Below are 16,622 nucleotides of genomic sequence, written 5' to 3' on the forward strand. Positions count from 1 at the left end.
CGTGGTCAGTTCTGACTGTTGCTACTTGGTCCTTGTACAGATTCCTCAGGAGAGAGACAAGGTGGCTTGATCATATGTATATACACTTTATTATATTAGCATAGCACAATATTAGTATTATATATTACTATATTGTATTATACCACTATACTGCAATATTATTACTAATATTACATTACTTACAATACCAGCAATCTTCTGATTAGTAACTTCTGAGAAGTTGCCAATCAATCCCACGAGTGAGTGATTGGAAAAGGGTTTCCTGGCTGTCACTTTGATCCCTTTTTAAATAAAATAATACTTTCAGAAGACAAAAGTTTCAAAACTAGAAAAGCTGCCATAGTTCTAGAGAAACCTCTGCAGATTGCAAGAGATGTCAGTGGCATTTTCAGCAAACAGAATTGTTTACCCATTTCAGTCCCTGGCACAGATACAACAGGAGATCAACACGAAATGTCAATAGCGCTCGAATAAACATGAAATGTCAATAGTGTTGGAACTCGGCCATCACTGCTTAACAAGGGGAGAAAAGAACAGGTGGGGGGGGACAGAAATCTCCATTGACATCAGAACAAACATTGCCTTCTGTTAATATTCTAACTGTCTGTGGGCCAAAGTTCAGGATCAGGGGAGAACTAGAGAGAGGAATGTAGGGACAATTGCTAAATGGTTGGCCTGTTGTCAATTTTAGGTCACCTTCAAAAGTGATGCCATGATTCTTGTGCTAGTATTTTTGAAGGTTAGTGTTTTAGGCATTGGACTATGACTCTGGAGACAAGCGTTCAATTCCCTGCCATGAAAACCTTCGACACGTAATACACTTTCAAGGCCCTTGCACACAGCCATATAACCCAGAATATCAAGACAGAAAATCCCACAATATCTACTTTGAACGGGGTTATCTTAATCCACATTGCCATATATTCCTGTTCAAAACAGATAATGTGGGATTTTATTCAGTTGTGTGGAAAGGGCCTCAGCCCACCAGAAATCTGTTGGAACATGTAAAAATCAGTTGATGGGTGTGTTAACTGAAAAATGCAACGCACAAAGCTGATTGGTTGGGCTACACCTAAGAAGCTAGCTGAGCCTGGGAGTTTTGACAACAGTTACATGTTTAGGTTTTCTGTGCAGAGGTTTACCAAGATAGCTAGTATTTCTGCTTCTGGGCTGCTGGAAGAAGATCCCTCACATGGACACCTAAGGACCATTTGAATCTCTCTCAAAGGACATTGTATGAGTCAATGAAATTGTTCACATGACTGTATATATGTTGCTATGCATAACAAAGAGTAAACACCTTATTCTTTACTGATCATCTGTGTGGCATATCTTTTCTCTAGCAAGACAGTGTGTGGATTGGCAAAGATGTGAACTACACATGATTTTCATTCCACCACAAAATCCATGGTGGGCTCGATTTAGGGTCAGCATAAATCGGAAACAACTCTGTTCTGGGTGTATGTTTGGCAAGAGATACCTGCCATTCTTTAAGAAGATGAATAATATACCCTCCCAACATTTCACATATGAAAAAAGGATATACATGACCAAGCAACATCAAGATAGCAAAAGGTATTTATGAGGAAAGATGCCAGCATGGTTTGAGCATTAGACTATGACTCTGGGGAGCAGGGTTCAATTCCTCACTTACCCATGGAAACCCACTTGGTTATCTTGAGAAAGTCCCACTCTCTCAACCCCAGAAATCCTGATGATAGCGTTGTTGCAAGATGAAAATGAATTGAAGGCACACAAACTACAACACAAATTTGGGGAGGCTGCAACTGTTTGTTTTTGCCTGAGTGCTTCTCTTCCTCCTATTGAATTAAATGGGCGTAGGCGACTTTTGGATTTTGTAGTTTGCAGAAACTGAAGTAAGCCGGAGACAAAAGTGGAAATCCATACAGTTTGAAACATGCCTTTTCATTTCAGCATGAATGATTACACACAAAAAGCTTATGATTTACTTTGCCCTTTAGCACAAATCCGGTTGTTATCTCTTGCTTTGGTATTGCTTAGCTCCACCTCAATTAGGATAGAGGTGTCTGCATGCACCCATGTCTGTATGCAAATAGTCCACAAAGAAGTAGAACCCATTCAAAGCAAACCAATGACAGCTGCATCTGATTCAGTTGTTCTAGTTCTGGGGCACAGCCCTAGTACTGAATTGCAACTGGATTTTCAAAGAGCATACTAGGTGCCCTTTAGATAGCTAGTTACAGTGTTGTGATTCCACTTTTAACTTCTACAGTGATAATTGTTTATTGCTTATATAATTTTCTGTATCTGTTGATTGTTGTAAGCTTTCACAAGTCCCTTGGGGAAGAGGGGGCAGGGTATAAATAAATTATTATTATTATTATTATTATTATTATTATTATCCTATAGATAATAACCCACTGCTTCCAGTGATGCAATGGGTCAAACCACTGAGCTGCTGAACTTGCTGGCCGAAAGTTGGGCAGTTCGAATCCGGTGAGCTCCCTCTGTTAGCCCCAGCTTCTGCCAACCTAGCTGTTCGAAAACATGCAAATGTAAGTAGATCAATAGGTACCATTTATGCGGGAAGGTAACGGCGCTCCATGCAGTCATACTGCCGACATGAGCTTAGAGGTGTCTGTGGACAACACCAGCTCTTCAGCTTAGAAATGGAAATGAGCACCAACCCCCAGAGTCGGACATGACTAGACTTAATGTCAGGGAAAAATATTCATCTTTACTATTTTTTATAGATTTCTGAGATTTGTTGTTGGGGACGCATTTCTAATTCTCCGCCACAGAGATCTAGTGCCTCATCAAACAACAAGCTCTGGGATTCCATAAGATGGCACCTAAAATGGAATTGTAGCACTATAGTTACCCACACTGCAGAATTATTGCAGTTTGACACTATTTGAACTGCCATGGCTCCATCCTATGGTATCCTGGGCCTCGTAGTTTGTTGTGGAAGCAGAGCTCTCCAATAGAGAAGGGTAAAGATCTCACAGAACCACAAATTACAGCATTCCATAGCACACAGCCACAGCAGTCAACGTGTTGTCAAACTGCTATAATTCTGCAGTGGGGATATAGCATAGGACTTAGAAAACTATGGTTTGAATCCATTCTAAGGATTCCTGAAAGCTGCACAAAGTGCTGCCTACACCAGGAAAAAGGGAAAAGCCAATGTGGTGCATATGTATCAGCTTGGGTAAAACAAAAACAAAACCACAATAGAAGGGTATTTTTAAGTAAGGTCCGTTTTGTTGTAGACACTAGTAGTTCATGCGCATACCGCAACGAGCACATGCATTGTGTACTGGCATGCCTTGGGAACAACTGTGCTCAGTTCCCGCTCTGTAACTAACCTGTACGGTTCTGTTCTGTGCTTTAAAAATGTTTAAGACTATCAACTCACCCGCCGCATGTGAGGTTCGCTCAGTGATACGGTTTTTGTCAGCAAGGAACCTGCCTGCTGCAGAAATTCATCGACAGATTTGTGAAGTGTACGGTGATACTGTTATAAGTGAAACCAAAGTGCGGAAGTGGGTACAACAATTCAAAGATGGCAGTGACAACGTCCATGATGAGGACCACTCCGATCGCCCTTTTTTGATTACAGACTATTGGGTGGCTTCAGTTGAAGCGAGCGAACCTCACATGCGGAGGGTGAGTTGATAGTCTTAAACATTTTTAAAGCACAGAACAGAACCATACAGCTTAGCGGAAACTGAGCACAGTTGTTCCTGAGGCATGCCGGTACACGACACACGTGCTCGTTGCGGTATGCGCGCGAACTACTAGTGTCTACAACAAAACGGACCTTACTTAAAAAATACCCCTCGTATTTCAGTTTGGAACGTGACCGCAGGACTGAGTGAACACTGGATGTCTTCAAGCCAGTTTCCTGACCTTTTAATACACTAAATTGGCTACACAAAGATGGCTATATCTCATGTGGAATCTGCCTTCCTATTTGACACATCTGGAATGAATGGCATCATATAGATCTCTGTTTAGTTGTGCCTCTTTTGTTGTGTATCATAAATCTGGCCCTTGAAACTGCTGGATTACTTCTTCCCCCACATTTTATGTGTAGAAGACTAGTCAAAATACTATATTCTTGAGCATTTCCATTGCTTTTCCCTTTAAACTGAAAGCCTTCTGGGCAGAACATAATTTGGTGACATGAATGGAAGTAGATAGGAAAGGATTTATCGCTTTCCAGTGTTTAACAGTAGCAACAAAGTCTACTAAAATTATGCTACTGAGAGGAGTGGGGGAAGCTGGCAAGAAGGAGAGAGAGATAACACAGAGTGGATTGGCTACTTGGTGGTGTTTATCTCTAAAGCAAGTTACATTTCAAAGGTGAAGGTAACAAAGTTGGTAGCCATTCACGATAACAGGAGTGTACCTTCGCTGGTTGGAAGGAAGCATTAGATACAAGTCAAATATCTCTTTCCCAAAATGCCTGTATTTAGAAGTATCTTGGATTTTTCAATTCCTGGATTTTGGAACATCTGTGTTTGCATGCACGATCTTGGAGATGGGACCCAAGTCTAAACACAAAATCCATTTATGGTTATTTATACAGGATCTTATGCACACAACCTGAAGGCAATTTTATACACATAAGAAAGCAAAGGTGTCACTATTGCAGCCACTCATGTGGGACAATTTTGGAGTATTTTGGGTTTAGGAATTCCAGGTAATAGGTGCTCAGTCTTTAAATGAATTAAGTGAGGACTAAGGCCATATAATCCAGATTATCAACATGTATAATCCAGATTATCTGATTGAACTGGATTATATGACTCCATGGGGGCCCCTGGTGGCTCAGTGGGTTAAACCGTTGAGCTGCTAAACTTGTTGACCGAACGGTCACATGTTCGAATCTGGGGAGCGGTGTGAGATTCCGCGGTTAGCCCCAGCTTCTGCCAACCTAGCAGATCAAAAACATGCAAATGTAAGTAGATCAATAGGTATCACTCCAGGGGGAAGGTAACAGCGCTCCATGAAATCATGCCGGCCACATGACCTTGGAGCTGTCTACGGACAATGCCGGCTCTTTGGCTTAGAAATGGAGATGAGCACCAACCGCCAGAGTCGAACACGACTGGACTTAATGTCAGAGGAAAACCTTTACCCTTTTACTTTTACCTATATGACTCCATACTGTCATATAATCTAGTTCAAAGCAGATAATGCAAATTTTATATGGCAGTGTATATAGGGCCTAAGATACCTGGATCTTCCAGTTCTCTCCTATACAACAGACACTAGGAGCTCCCAGTGGTGCAATGGGTTAAACCCTTGTGACAGCAGGACTGCTGACTGAAAGGTCGGCAGTTCAAAATCGGGGAGGTCCCGTCTGTCAGCTCCAGCTTCTCATGCAGGGACATGAGAGAAGTCTCCCACAGGATGGTAAAACATCCAGGTGTCCTCTGGGCAATGTTCTTGCAGACAGCAAATTCTCTCACACCAGAAGCGACTTGCAGTTTTTCAAGTCGCTCCTGACAGACACACACAATATCAGACACTGTCTCCTTTTGGTGAGATTCTTGACACTCCAAAACTGTGACATGGCTAGTGATCTGTGTTTGGCTCAGTTAGGCTAATGATTGCACAATCTTGGCGGATACATGAAAATGGTGAAACTTGAGAATCTTATGAGCACACAGATGTAAGAAGTAGGACAGTTTTGATCTGATTGCAAAACTCACTTTCACAAGAGGTTTAGCAATCCTTGACTCTATTGAACCAAGTTGGAGATCAGACTCTACTAGTATATATCTGGGCCATTTGGAATAGACTGACAAGGACATATAGTTGGGAATGGTGGTTTAAGGTGAAAGGACTGCAAGCTGAGTTCAGCTCTAGTTCACCAATTTTGGGGTGTGGTGTTCTTTCATACTATGGTTGGTTTTAGTGACAGAACTCTAGCAAAAATGAGAGAGAGAGGAGGAGGAGATGGAGAAGAAGCCTATGACTGTTATAATATAGGTTTGAATGACCAAACAAATGGCTATTCATTGTAGCTGAATAATTGTGACTACATCTTGTGGAATGAAAACTAATCAAAGGGCCCCGTCACACTGCATGATTATAACATTAGATTTCTACTTAACTGCCATGGTTCCTTCTTCTGTGATTTTTAATTTGAGGCTGGATCTACTCTGCCCATATATCCCAGGATCTGATCCCAGATTATCTGCTTTGAACTGGATTATATGAGTCTCCATTGCCAGATAATCTGGGATAAGCGAATAATCTGGGATCAGATTCTGGGATACAGGGCAGTGTAGATGCAGCCTGAGAGCAATTTAGACTTCGTTGCTACATAGAAGAGGGAATATTCACAATTCTGCCAGAGAACTCCTGCCAAACTGCAGAGCTTCCACCAGATTCAGCCATAGCAATTAAAGTGGAATTATAGTGCTATAACGGTGTAGTGTGAAGAGCCCAAGATTCCACACAATGCCCTTCTTCATTAGAGGAGTTGGTATAGGTTGATCCTTCTGCATGGTGTAGTGGCTTTAGTGTTGTGTGACTTTAAAGCAGGGGTCCACAAACTTTTTAAACAGAGGGCCAGGTCACAGTCCCACAAACTGTTGGAGGGCCGGATTATAATTTGAAAAAAAAAATGAATGAATTCCTATGCACACTCACACATTTTATTTGTACTGCAAAAATCACTTAAAAACAATACAATAATTAAAATGAAGAACAATTTTACCAAATATAAACTTATTAGTAGTTCAATGGGAAGTGTGGGCCTGCTTTCGGCTGATGAGATAGGATTGTTGTTGTCATTGTCTGCTTTCAAGTTGTTTCAGACTTAGGTTGATCCTGAGCGAGGGCCGGGTAAATGACCTTGGAGGGCCGCATCCGGCCCCTGGGCCTTAGTTTGAGGACCCCTGCTCTAAAGACTAAGAATCAAATCAATTGAGGAAACCCACTGGATCTCCGTGAACAACTCAATCTCTCTTAATTGGCTGAGGAAATGGCAACCCACACCCCTTGTACAAATCTTGTCCAGAAAACCCCTTAATAGATTGGTTAAGGGTCATTGTAAGCTGAAAATGACTTCAAGCACATAAAAACAGCATTTCCCCCTCTCATGATAATAGTAACCTGAGTCTAAATGATTTAAATTATGGAAGAAGTAGAATGAGAGTTTTGTGCCATGAATCCGGACCAGATTCCTAATCCCGTAGTTCAAGGCTGGCAATTGTTTCAGTCTAGATCGGTATTTCTCAATCTAGGAGTCAAAACCCCTGGGGGGGGGGGTCGCGAGGAGGTGTCAGAGAGGTCGCCAAAGACCATCAGAAAACAGTATTTTCTTTTGGTCATGAGGGTTCTGTATGGGAAGTCTGGCCCAATTCTATCGTTAGTGGGGTTCAGAATGCTCTTTGATTCTAGGTAAACTATAAATCCCAGCAACTACAACTCCCAAATGTCAAGGTTTATTTTCCCAAACTCCACTAGTGTTCACATTTGGGCATATTGAGGATTTGTGCCGAGTTTGGGCCAGACTCATCATTGTTTGAGTCCATTGTTTGTGCCGAGTTTGGGCCAGACCCATCATTGTTTGAGTCCATAGTGATCTCAGGATGTAGGTGAACTACAACTCCAAAACTCAAGCCCAATGCCCACCAAACCCTTCCAGTATTTTCTGTTGGTCATATCCCAGAATCTGCTCCCAGATTATCTGCTTTGAACTGGATATAATCTGGAATATGAAGATAATCCAGAATCATATCCTGGGATATAGGGCAGTGTAGATCCTGCCTAAAACAAAGGATTTCACCACCAGTTTTAAGAAACAATTAGTGTGCCAAGTTTGGTTCAATTCCATCTTTGGTGGAGTTCAGAATGGTCTTTGATTGTAGGTTAACTATAAATCCCAGCAACTACAGCTCCCAAATGACCAAATCAATCCCCCTCCCCCACACCTCAACCCCACCAGTATTCAAATTTGAGCGTATCGAGTATTTGTGACAAATTTGGTCCAGTGAATGAAAATACATCCTGCATATCCAGTATTTGCATTACGATTCATAACAGTAGCAAAGTTAAAGTTATGAAAAAGCAATGAAAATAATGTTAAGGTCGGGGGTCACCACAACATGAGGAACTGTATTAAGGGGTTGCGGCATTAGGAAGGTTGAGAAACACTGGTCTAGATGCAGTTAGACCTTCAATTCTCAACATTCCTCACGGTTGGCTATGCAGATCTGATGGGAGTTACAGTGCAACAACATCTGGTAGGCTATATGATCCCCACTTTGTAAAGTTTTGTAAACAAGTTACAAGTAATGGTGGCTGGAATGAGTTACCTTTGGGTAAGAATATTTTTAAAACATTGCATTTTAAAAGCAATGTAACAAGAGCCAAGTTATGTTATGAGTAACACTTTACAGTTATTTTCCAATGGTTGTTTCAAGGACATTTTAACATGATTTTTTCAAGTAATATAACATTTTCTGATCATTTCTAGAGGGAGAGGGAGATTCAGTAAAGTAACTGGAAGTAACAGAAAACTGATGAGCAATTAACAATGAGAATAGGACTCTAGTCAAGTCTTTAGCTGTATACCATCTTAGCTCTGATATTTTTAACCGAACTGTCAAGATCTTTTAAGAACCTATTATGTTGTAAATGTGTGTGATGTATTATGTCTTGTTTATTTTAGTGGTTATTGTTTTATCAAGTTTGTTTTATCAAGTTTGTTAATTTTGGCATTGAATGTTTGCCATTGTGTTTTATTTTGCTGGAAGCTGCCCTGAATCCCCTTAGTGAGATAGGGTGAGTTATAAATAAAGATTATTATTATTATTATTATTATTATTATTATTATTATTATTAGAAACACAACAAGATGAGTCCACAGCAGACACTCTGCTTGCTGTTGAATTGGATCACACATTGGACACTTCCCAAGTGTCTAGGACTGTGTGATGTATCGGCGAATAATGCAGATCCCAGTAAGGTGGCCTTCTGCAGCTGGCAGATGGTAATTTTGTCAGTGTGATTGTGTTTAAGTGCAGGTCAAGGTCTTTAGGCACTGCACCCAGTGTGCTGATCACGACTGGGACCACCTTTACTGGTTTGCGCCAGAGTCTTTGCAGTTCGATGATGATGATGATGATGATGATGATGATGATGATGATGATGATGATGATTATTATTATTATTTTATATGGAGAGATTTCTAAACTCCTCTGTCCAGGACAGAAGTGGACAATGTGTGTGACTTTCCAAATATTTCTGGAATATTTTATCCCCTCATCTATCAGCTAGCTGTAATATTCAGATTGTATGTTTTCCATCCCTAATCCAGAGCAACTAAAACTCACACATGAGCTTTAGTGAGGCTGGATCTACACTGCCCTATATCCCAAAGTCTGATCCCAGATTATTTCCTTATCCCAGATTATCTAGCAGTGTAGCCATATAATCCAGTTCAAAGTAGATAATCTGGGATCAGATCCTGGAATACAGAGCAGTATAGATCCAGCCCGAAAAGAACATTTTTTTAATGGAAGATGAAGGCACTAAGGCTGGATATACCTTGCCCTATATCCCAGAATCTGATCCCAGATTATCTGCTTTGAACTGGATATAATCTGGAATATGAAGATAATCCAGAAACATATCCTAGGATATAGGGCAGTGTAGATCCTGCCTAAAACAAAGGATTTCACCACCAGTTTCAAGAAACAAGAAACTGAAATGTTTGCATTTTCAAAGATTAGCCAGTTCTCCTTTGTTATAACTGATGGCAATCCCAAATGAGCAGGGAAATACGACTCATGATAAGTGCTTGCAGTCAGAGCTGATTCTTTTGCAAGTCCCCAGCTTGTAGATTAAGCTTTATTCAATCACTCTTAAAAGATAAGAAGCTGAGAACTTTGAAATTTACACAAGGCAGGGGTTGGCTCTCAAGTCTGGAAGCACATTCTCAAAGCCTGGGTTGTTTTTCCTCTTATGTCACATTGCAAGTTGGGGTGGGAACTGTGCAGTCCTCCAGATGTCGGGTTACATCTCCCAGCATCTGACCGCATTAGTTCTGCTGTGTAGAGCTAATGGAAACTGAACTGGCACTCCAGCAAACACAAGAAAATGGCCAGATTCCCACTCTGCTTTAAGACAAATGTGAGGAATAGAGGAAACCACTCCATGTCTTGTCCAAACATAAGTCAATATCTAATTAGCTATAGTTTTTCAGGGTTTCGGAGGAATATTTCTTACTAAACAAGTTCAATCCTATTTAGTTTCAAAAATAAGAAAAGGCCACAAGATGATAGCATGGCCAAAAGGATCCTACAATCCTTACAAGTGCTGTTGACCAGGGGTTCTCCACCTCTGATTTAGGTTCTGAAAGGACATTCCCTCATTCTTTTTCAAGGTTTATACTCAAGGAAATGAACTGGGTAAAAAACTTCTGGACTTTTATGTACAGTGGACATCTGTATGCAACCTTTTGCTAATGTTGGTTGAAAAAAAACTCTAGATAATACCGGTGGTGCAGCGGGTTAAACCGTTGAGCTGCTGCACTTCAAATCTGGGGAGTAGGGTGAGCTCCCACTGTTAGCCCCAGCTTCTGCCAACCTAGCAGTTCCAAAACATGCAAATGTGAGTAGATCAATATATATCGCTTCGGCGGGAAGGTATCAGCGCTCCATGTGTCATGCCATCCACATTACCTTGGAGGCATCTACAGACAATGCCGGCTCTTCAGCTTAGAAATGGAGATGGGCACACCAACCCCCAGATCAGACACAACTGGACTTAATGTCAGGGGAAAACCTTTACCTTTACCTTAATGCCGGTGGTGCAGTGAGTTAAACCGCTGAGCTGCTGAACTTGCTGAAAGGTTGGTGGCTCAAATCTGGGGAGTGGGGTGAGCTCCCACTGTTAGTCCCAGCTTCTGCCAACCTAGCAGTTCAAAAACATGCAAATGTGAGTAGATCAATAGGTATTGCTTCGGTGGGAAGGTAATGGTGCTCCATGCAGTCATGCCTGCCACATTACCTTGGAGGCATCTACGGACAATGCTGGCTCTTTGGTTTAGAAATGGTGATGAGCACCAACCGGCAGAGTCTAGACTTAATGTCAAGGGCAAAACCTTACCTTTACTAATACAATTCATCCTAAAATGCACACCATATATTCTGTACTGGGCATTGTTCATGTTAATGAGGGAATCTAATTACACCACAAATGCAGGAATAGCCATCCTGTTCATATCAAATGACAAATTCCAAAGTGGGTTGTTGTGAGTTTTTCGGGCTGTAAGGCCATGTTCCAGAAGCATTCCCTCCTGATGTTTTGCCTGCATCTATGGCAGGCATCCTCAGAGGTTGTGAGGTCTATTGGAAACTAGGAAAATGGGGTTTATATATCTGTGGAAAGTCCAGGGTGGGAGAAAGAACTCTTGTCTGTTTGAGATAGGTGTGAATGTTTCAATTGGCCACCTTGATTAGCATTTAATGGCCTAGCAGTTTCAAGGTTTGCCCTCTTACTGCCTGGGAGAATCCTTTGTTGGGAGGTGATTAGTTGGCTCTGATGATTTTTTGTCTGGAATTCCCCTGTTTTTGAGTGTTGTTCTTGGAAACATTCACCCTATCTCAAACAGAAAAGAGTTCTTTCTCCCACCCTGGACATTCCACAGATATATAAACCCCATTTTCCTAGTTTCCAACAGACCTCACAACCTCTGAGGATGCCTGCCATAGATGCAGGCGAAACGTCAGGAGAGAATGCTTCTGGAACTCACAACAACCCAGTGATTCTGGCCATGAAAACCTTTGACAATAAATTCCAAAGTTCCTGTTGTGGCAACACCTTTCTTGAGCCAAAGAAAGAAGTACAATATTTCTGTGAATTAATTGCTTCAAATTCTCTGTATCAGTTGTGACCCCAAAAAATCATCATTTCAGTAAAAAAACAAAACAAAAAGACAACAAAAATGGCAATAATACCTTTATGTATTCGAATTAAAAGTGTAATAGCAGAACACCTATATGTGGAAGTCCTATTGAGACAAGAATGTGCAAGATTGCAACCTTTTCAAATTTTATTGCATTGGAAGTTAGTCAGGAATTGACAAATAGAGGGCCAGTTTATCTGTCAGATATGCACACATATGCACAGATCTACACCTCTTTTGCCCTGTCTAGTTAAAATGCATTTTTAACAAAGGCCAGCACATACCGTTTGAGGAGTTTCTTCCTGCCTTGATCAAACGTTTCCACTGATGAGGGGAACTGCAGCAAACGGGCCAAATTCAACACTGCTGAAACGTTTTATACTTTTGCAAGCAATGTTACTAGTTAACTTTTCCCCTGCCGTGCCCCCTTCGTGCTGGTTGGAGGGGCGTGAATGCTTCAGAGCTGTGACTGGCTGCTGGTGTCAATGCGCAGCCAATAATATGTCCCTCTTGAGCTTTCTCACATTCTCCACCCTCCACGTATGTGTACAAACCAGTCTTCCTATATGCTCATATGATCCAACCCAGTTTTCACAAGGGAGAGCACACACCCACAGAGAGACAGGATTGTAGAACTTAGGCTGGATATACACTGTCCTATATCCCAGGATGTGATCCTAGATTATCTGGCAGCATAGCCTCATATAATCCAGTTCAAAGCATATAATCTGGGAACAGATCCTACAATATAGAGCTGTTCAATCCAGACTTAGGCCCCTTCCAAGTATAAAATCCTCCATTATCTGCTTTGAACTGGATTATATGGCAGTGTGGACTTAGGTAGACAGGTTCAAAGCAGATATTCTGGGTGATATGGTTATGTTAGGCACCGGGACTGGCACAGCTGGCTGGGAGTCAGCTGCGTTAAGATCACTACTGACCAAAAGGTCATGAGTTCGAAGCCAGCCCAGGTTGGAGTGAGCTTCCGACCAATTTGTGTAGCTTGTTGTCAACCTTTGCAGCCCAAAAGACAGTTGCATCTGTCAAGTAGGAAATTTAGGTGCTGCTTATGCGGGGAGGCTAATTTAACTAATTTACAAGACCATAAAAAATCCCCAGCAAGCATGCAAAGAATGAGGAAGTACTTCATCAGTGTCACAAATGGTCAGTGAAGGGACAGCTCCCCTGGTGGCCAAAATACCCTCAAGAAAAGTTGGAATGTTAAGTTGCCTCTGTGCCTGTCTATATATGTTATGTGTCTATGGCATTGAATGTTTGCCATGTATATGTACATTGTAATCTGCCCTGAGTCCCCTGCGGGGTGAGAAGGGTGGATTATAAATACTGTAAATAAATACATAATAAATAATAAATATGTGGAAGGGCCCTTGCTTTCCTTTTCAAAGTTACCAGGTGCAATAAATCCCAAAACCCAACGAAAAGTTTAAATAAGTTTAAATAATAAATAATAAAAAGTTACTGACAGTGCTAGAGTTGTTCAAAACTTTACCTACCTGTGTCTCAAAGCGCATGAAACAAAACATTTTTCAAAAATGTATCTAAAAACCTTGCAATTCAGCAGCATGAAGTACAGAGCAAGTCAGAAATTGAAATATGTGGCATTCTTCCTCCGCTCTCCCCTAACTCTAAAGGTAAATTTAGAGTCACAATTACAATGAAAGTCCTTCAGCTGCAATTGTACGAGGGGCGTTAATTAAAGATTTCCCCTGACCTATTTCCTGTGGACTGAGAGCAATGAAACTTGGCACAGTTATTAGTCCTTCTCTGCATAGGTGCCACCTAGGGTCACACACTTCTTTCATCTTTTTAAACAACTGTAAACACCCTGCTTGTAGAAGTTGACAGGGTGCTCCAAAAGCCACGTTGTGACTTCGGAAATCAGAGTCTCATCATCTGAGAAATACCTGCCCTTCAAATATAACTTCATTGTTGGAAAGAGATGGAAATCCGATGGTGCAAGGTTGGGTGAATAAGGGGGATACAGTAGAATTGCAAAGCCACAGAAGGATGCTTCCATTTGGATGACATGTGAGTTGTGAATTGGTGCATTGTCTTGCAGAAGGTGGGCACCTTTGGTGAGCATGCCATGCCTCTTGGATTCAATGGCCTCCTGCAATTTCCACAGCAGTGAAGCATAGTATGCCCCAGTGATCATGGTACCCTTTGCTAGGAAATCCATCAATACTACTCTGTGGTGGTCCCAAAATACTGTGAGCATGACCTTGCCTGCCGAGAATTGGGCACATGCATTCTTTAGAGATGGTGAGTTATGATGCTTCCATTGCATCTATTGGACTTTAGTCTCAAGATCATAGTTATGGACCCAGCTTTCACCCTGTGTGATCAGTCTGTTGAAATAGTCCTTCTGGTTTCCATGGCACATCATCAATACAGCCTGAGAGCATTCAACTCATTCCTGCTTCTGGAAAAGTGTGAGCAGCTGGAGGACCCAGCAAGCAGATACCTTATGCATGCGAAGATGGTCTTGGGTAACTTTTTCCACAGACCCCACCCTAACCTTGACATTTTGGGTGAGGTGGTGAATGGTTACACAGTGATTTTCCAAAATGGTGACCTCCACTTACTAGATGGTGTGTTCATCAATAGCAGAGTGGGGTCGCCCTGAAATTGGAGCTGTTTGCACCAAAGTCCAAGCACATTTGAATTTATGATGCCAGTTCTTCACTACATCATATGATGGGGAATTATCACCATAAACCTCTTCCATCTCATCGAACGTCTCCTTTGGTGTGCGGCCTTTCAAATAAAGGAACTTGATGATTGCCCATTATCAAACCTCACAACACCCCATGACCTGTAAAATCAAGACCATTATCAGTTCTGAGTTGTAAATTGGCACGTAACCTATAGAGACTTATATCATTATACATGTGCAGTTTCAGCATCCTGTGATAAACAGAAGTGGGTCATGGGAAATCTTTAATGAATACGCTCCGTAAAGTAGGCAATCCCCAAGTTACAAACATCTGACTTACAAATGACCCATAGTTAAAAATGGGATTGAGACAACAGGAAGTTAGAGAAATCTACCCCTCGGAAGAGAAATTCACTTCTGAAAGCATTATCATGGGAAAAAGTGTCTCCACTGAAACTTTATCCCTAATCTTCGTTCTCACAACAAGTCAAATTGTTCAAAATCCAATGATCACAAGAACAGAAATCTTCTGACAGAGACACAGTGCTTTCCAAAGCTAATATAAATACATGTGCTCTATATTTGGCTGGTGTTACACTTAAAAATGTACAGTATTTGTTCTGACTTACATACAAATTCAACTTAAGAATAAACCTACAGAACCAATCTGATTCATAACTTTGGAACTGCCTGTACAATGATACTGAATTTTAGTTACTAGAGAAAGGAATTAAGTAGCTATTTCAACATTCTAAATGAATATAAGTAATGTGGTATACCTGAATACAACACTAAATGGCCTTGCAGCTTCAAAGCCTGGCTCCTTCCTGCCTGGGGGAATCCTTTGTTAGGAAGTGTTAACTGGCCCTGATTGTTTCCTGGAAGCCAATTCATAAAGCTCCAGGTCCCTGCTATCCACGGAACTCTCTGCTGCAGTAACAAGTTTATCAATTTAATATTTGGACCGGGAAGGAGGGGGATCTGTGCACTCTGAGCATATTTGTTTCCATCGTGTATCCTTGTGTCCAACTTTGTTTCATGTATGTATTAAAAAAATAAAACAGGAAACATAAATAAAAGCAACATCAGCACAATATATAGTATCCAACCAGATAAAGGTCCTTTCCACAACATCTAAGGCCCCTTCTACACTGTCATATAAAATTCAGATTGTCTGCTTTGAACTGGATTATATGGCAGTATAGACTCATATAATCCAGTTCAAAGCAGATAATATGGATTATCTACTTTGATAGTCTGGATTATATGGCACTGTAGAAAGGGCCCAAGGTTCAAAAGCTTGTATTCCCTGATACATATGTATTTTAAGAAATTGCCAACTGATTGTTGTGCTTCCATGGTTTCTTGCACATATAACAAATACTTCCCTGAGTTAATAACCTGTGAAATAGAGGTATCGGGTGAGAAAATGCAATTTCCTTTCAACAGATGGTGAAAGACACAGAGGTCACTCCAAACATAAAATTTTGTATATTTTTATGAATCAAAGTTGCTCATTTTGTGCACTGCAAAGTAGTTCACGGGACTTGTTTGCAAGAGACTAGATATTTGGAGCCCAGGGATTTTGTTGAAACAGACTAGTCTCAGATACAGCACAAACATGCCGGGGCCTTGAACATTGAACCCCATTTTCATTGAGATGTACGGTAATGTTTGCTTGGATGCTGACGTTTCTGTATCTACCTGATTCGAGAGGCCCGCAGAATCTTTAGCCATGAAGGTAAACAACAGATGGCTCTCAGATATGAGAAAACAGCTCTCATTAATCATCAGTGAGGCTTTTTTCTTCTTGTATACATAAGGTTTTATTAAGTGAAGCCATTGCCACAAAAAGTTTGCAACCATTTAACAACTCTTAGATCACAATAATGTGGTGAAAACAATTACATATGTTCTACCCTATTGGTATTTTACACTACTTTGTTTTATGGTTTTTAAAAAAAAAATGATATAAAAATACATATATCTATATTGGCCTATGTGTCCAAATCCTCTAAAGCATGTGTC

General features: G+C 41.0%; 2 protein-coding genes across 2 annotated transcripts in view; one reads left to right on the forward strand and one right to left on the reverse strand.

The window, feature by feature from the left end:
• The window catches only part of ALDOB (aldolase, fructose-bisphosphate B), a 28,262-nt gene extending 15,952 nt beyond the window's left edge, over positions 1–12,310 (reverse strand). The window contains exon 1 of the mRNA XM_060762469.2: positions 12,202–12,310. The gene's annotated coding sequence lies outside the window, so the exon portion shown is untranslated. The remainder of the gene's footprint in view (positions 1–12,201) is intronic.
• LRRC19 (leucine rich repeat containing 19) overlaps positions 1–16,622 on the forward strand; it is a 180,265-nt gene that overhangs the window by 21,078 nt on the left and 142,565 nt on the right. The window contains exon 2 of the mRNA XM_060762465.2: positions 2,392–2,537. The gene's annotated coding sequence lies outside the window, so the exon portion shown is untranslated. The remainder of the gene's footprint in view (positions 1–2,391; positions 2,538–16,622) is intronic.

The sequence above is a fragment of the Anolis sagrei genome, chromosome 2, assembly GCF_037176765.1.
Source record: "Anolis sagrei isolate rAnoSag1 chromosome 2, rAnoSag1.mat, whole genome shotgun sequence".
In the NCBI taxonomy this organism is placed as follows: domain Eukaryota; kingdom Metazoa; phylum Chordata; class Lepidosauria; order Squamata; family Dactyloidae; genus Anolis; species Anolis sagrei.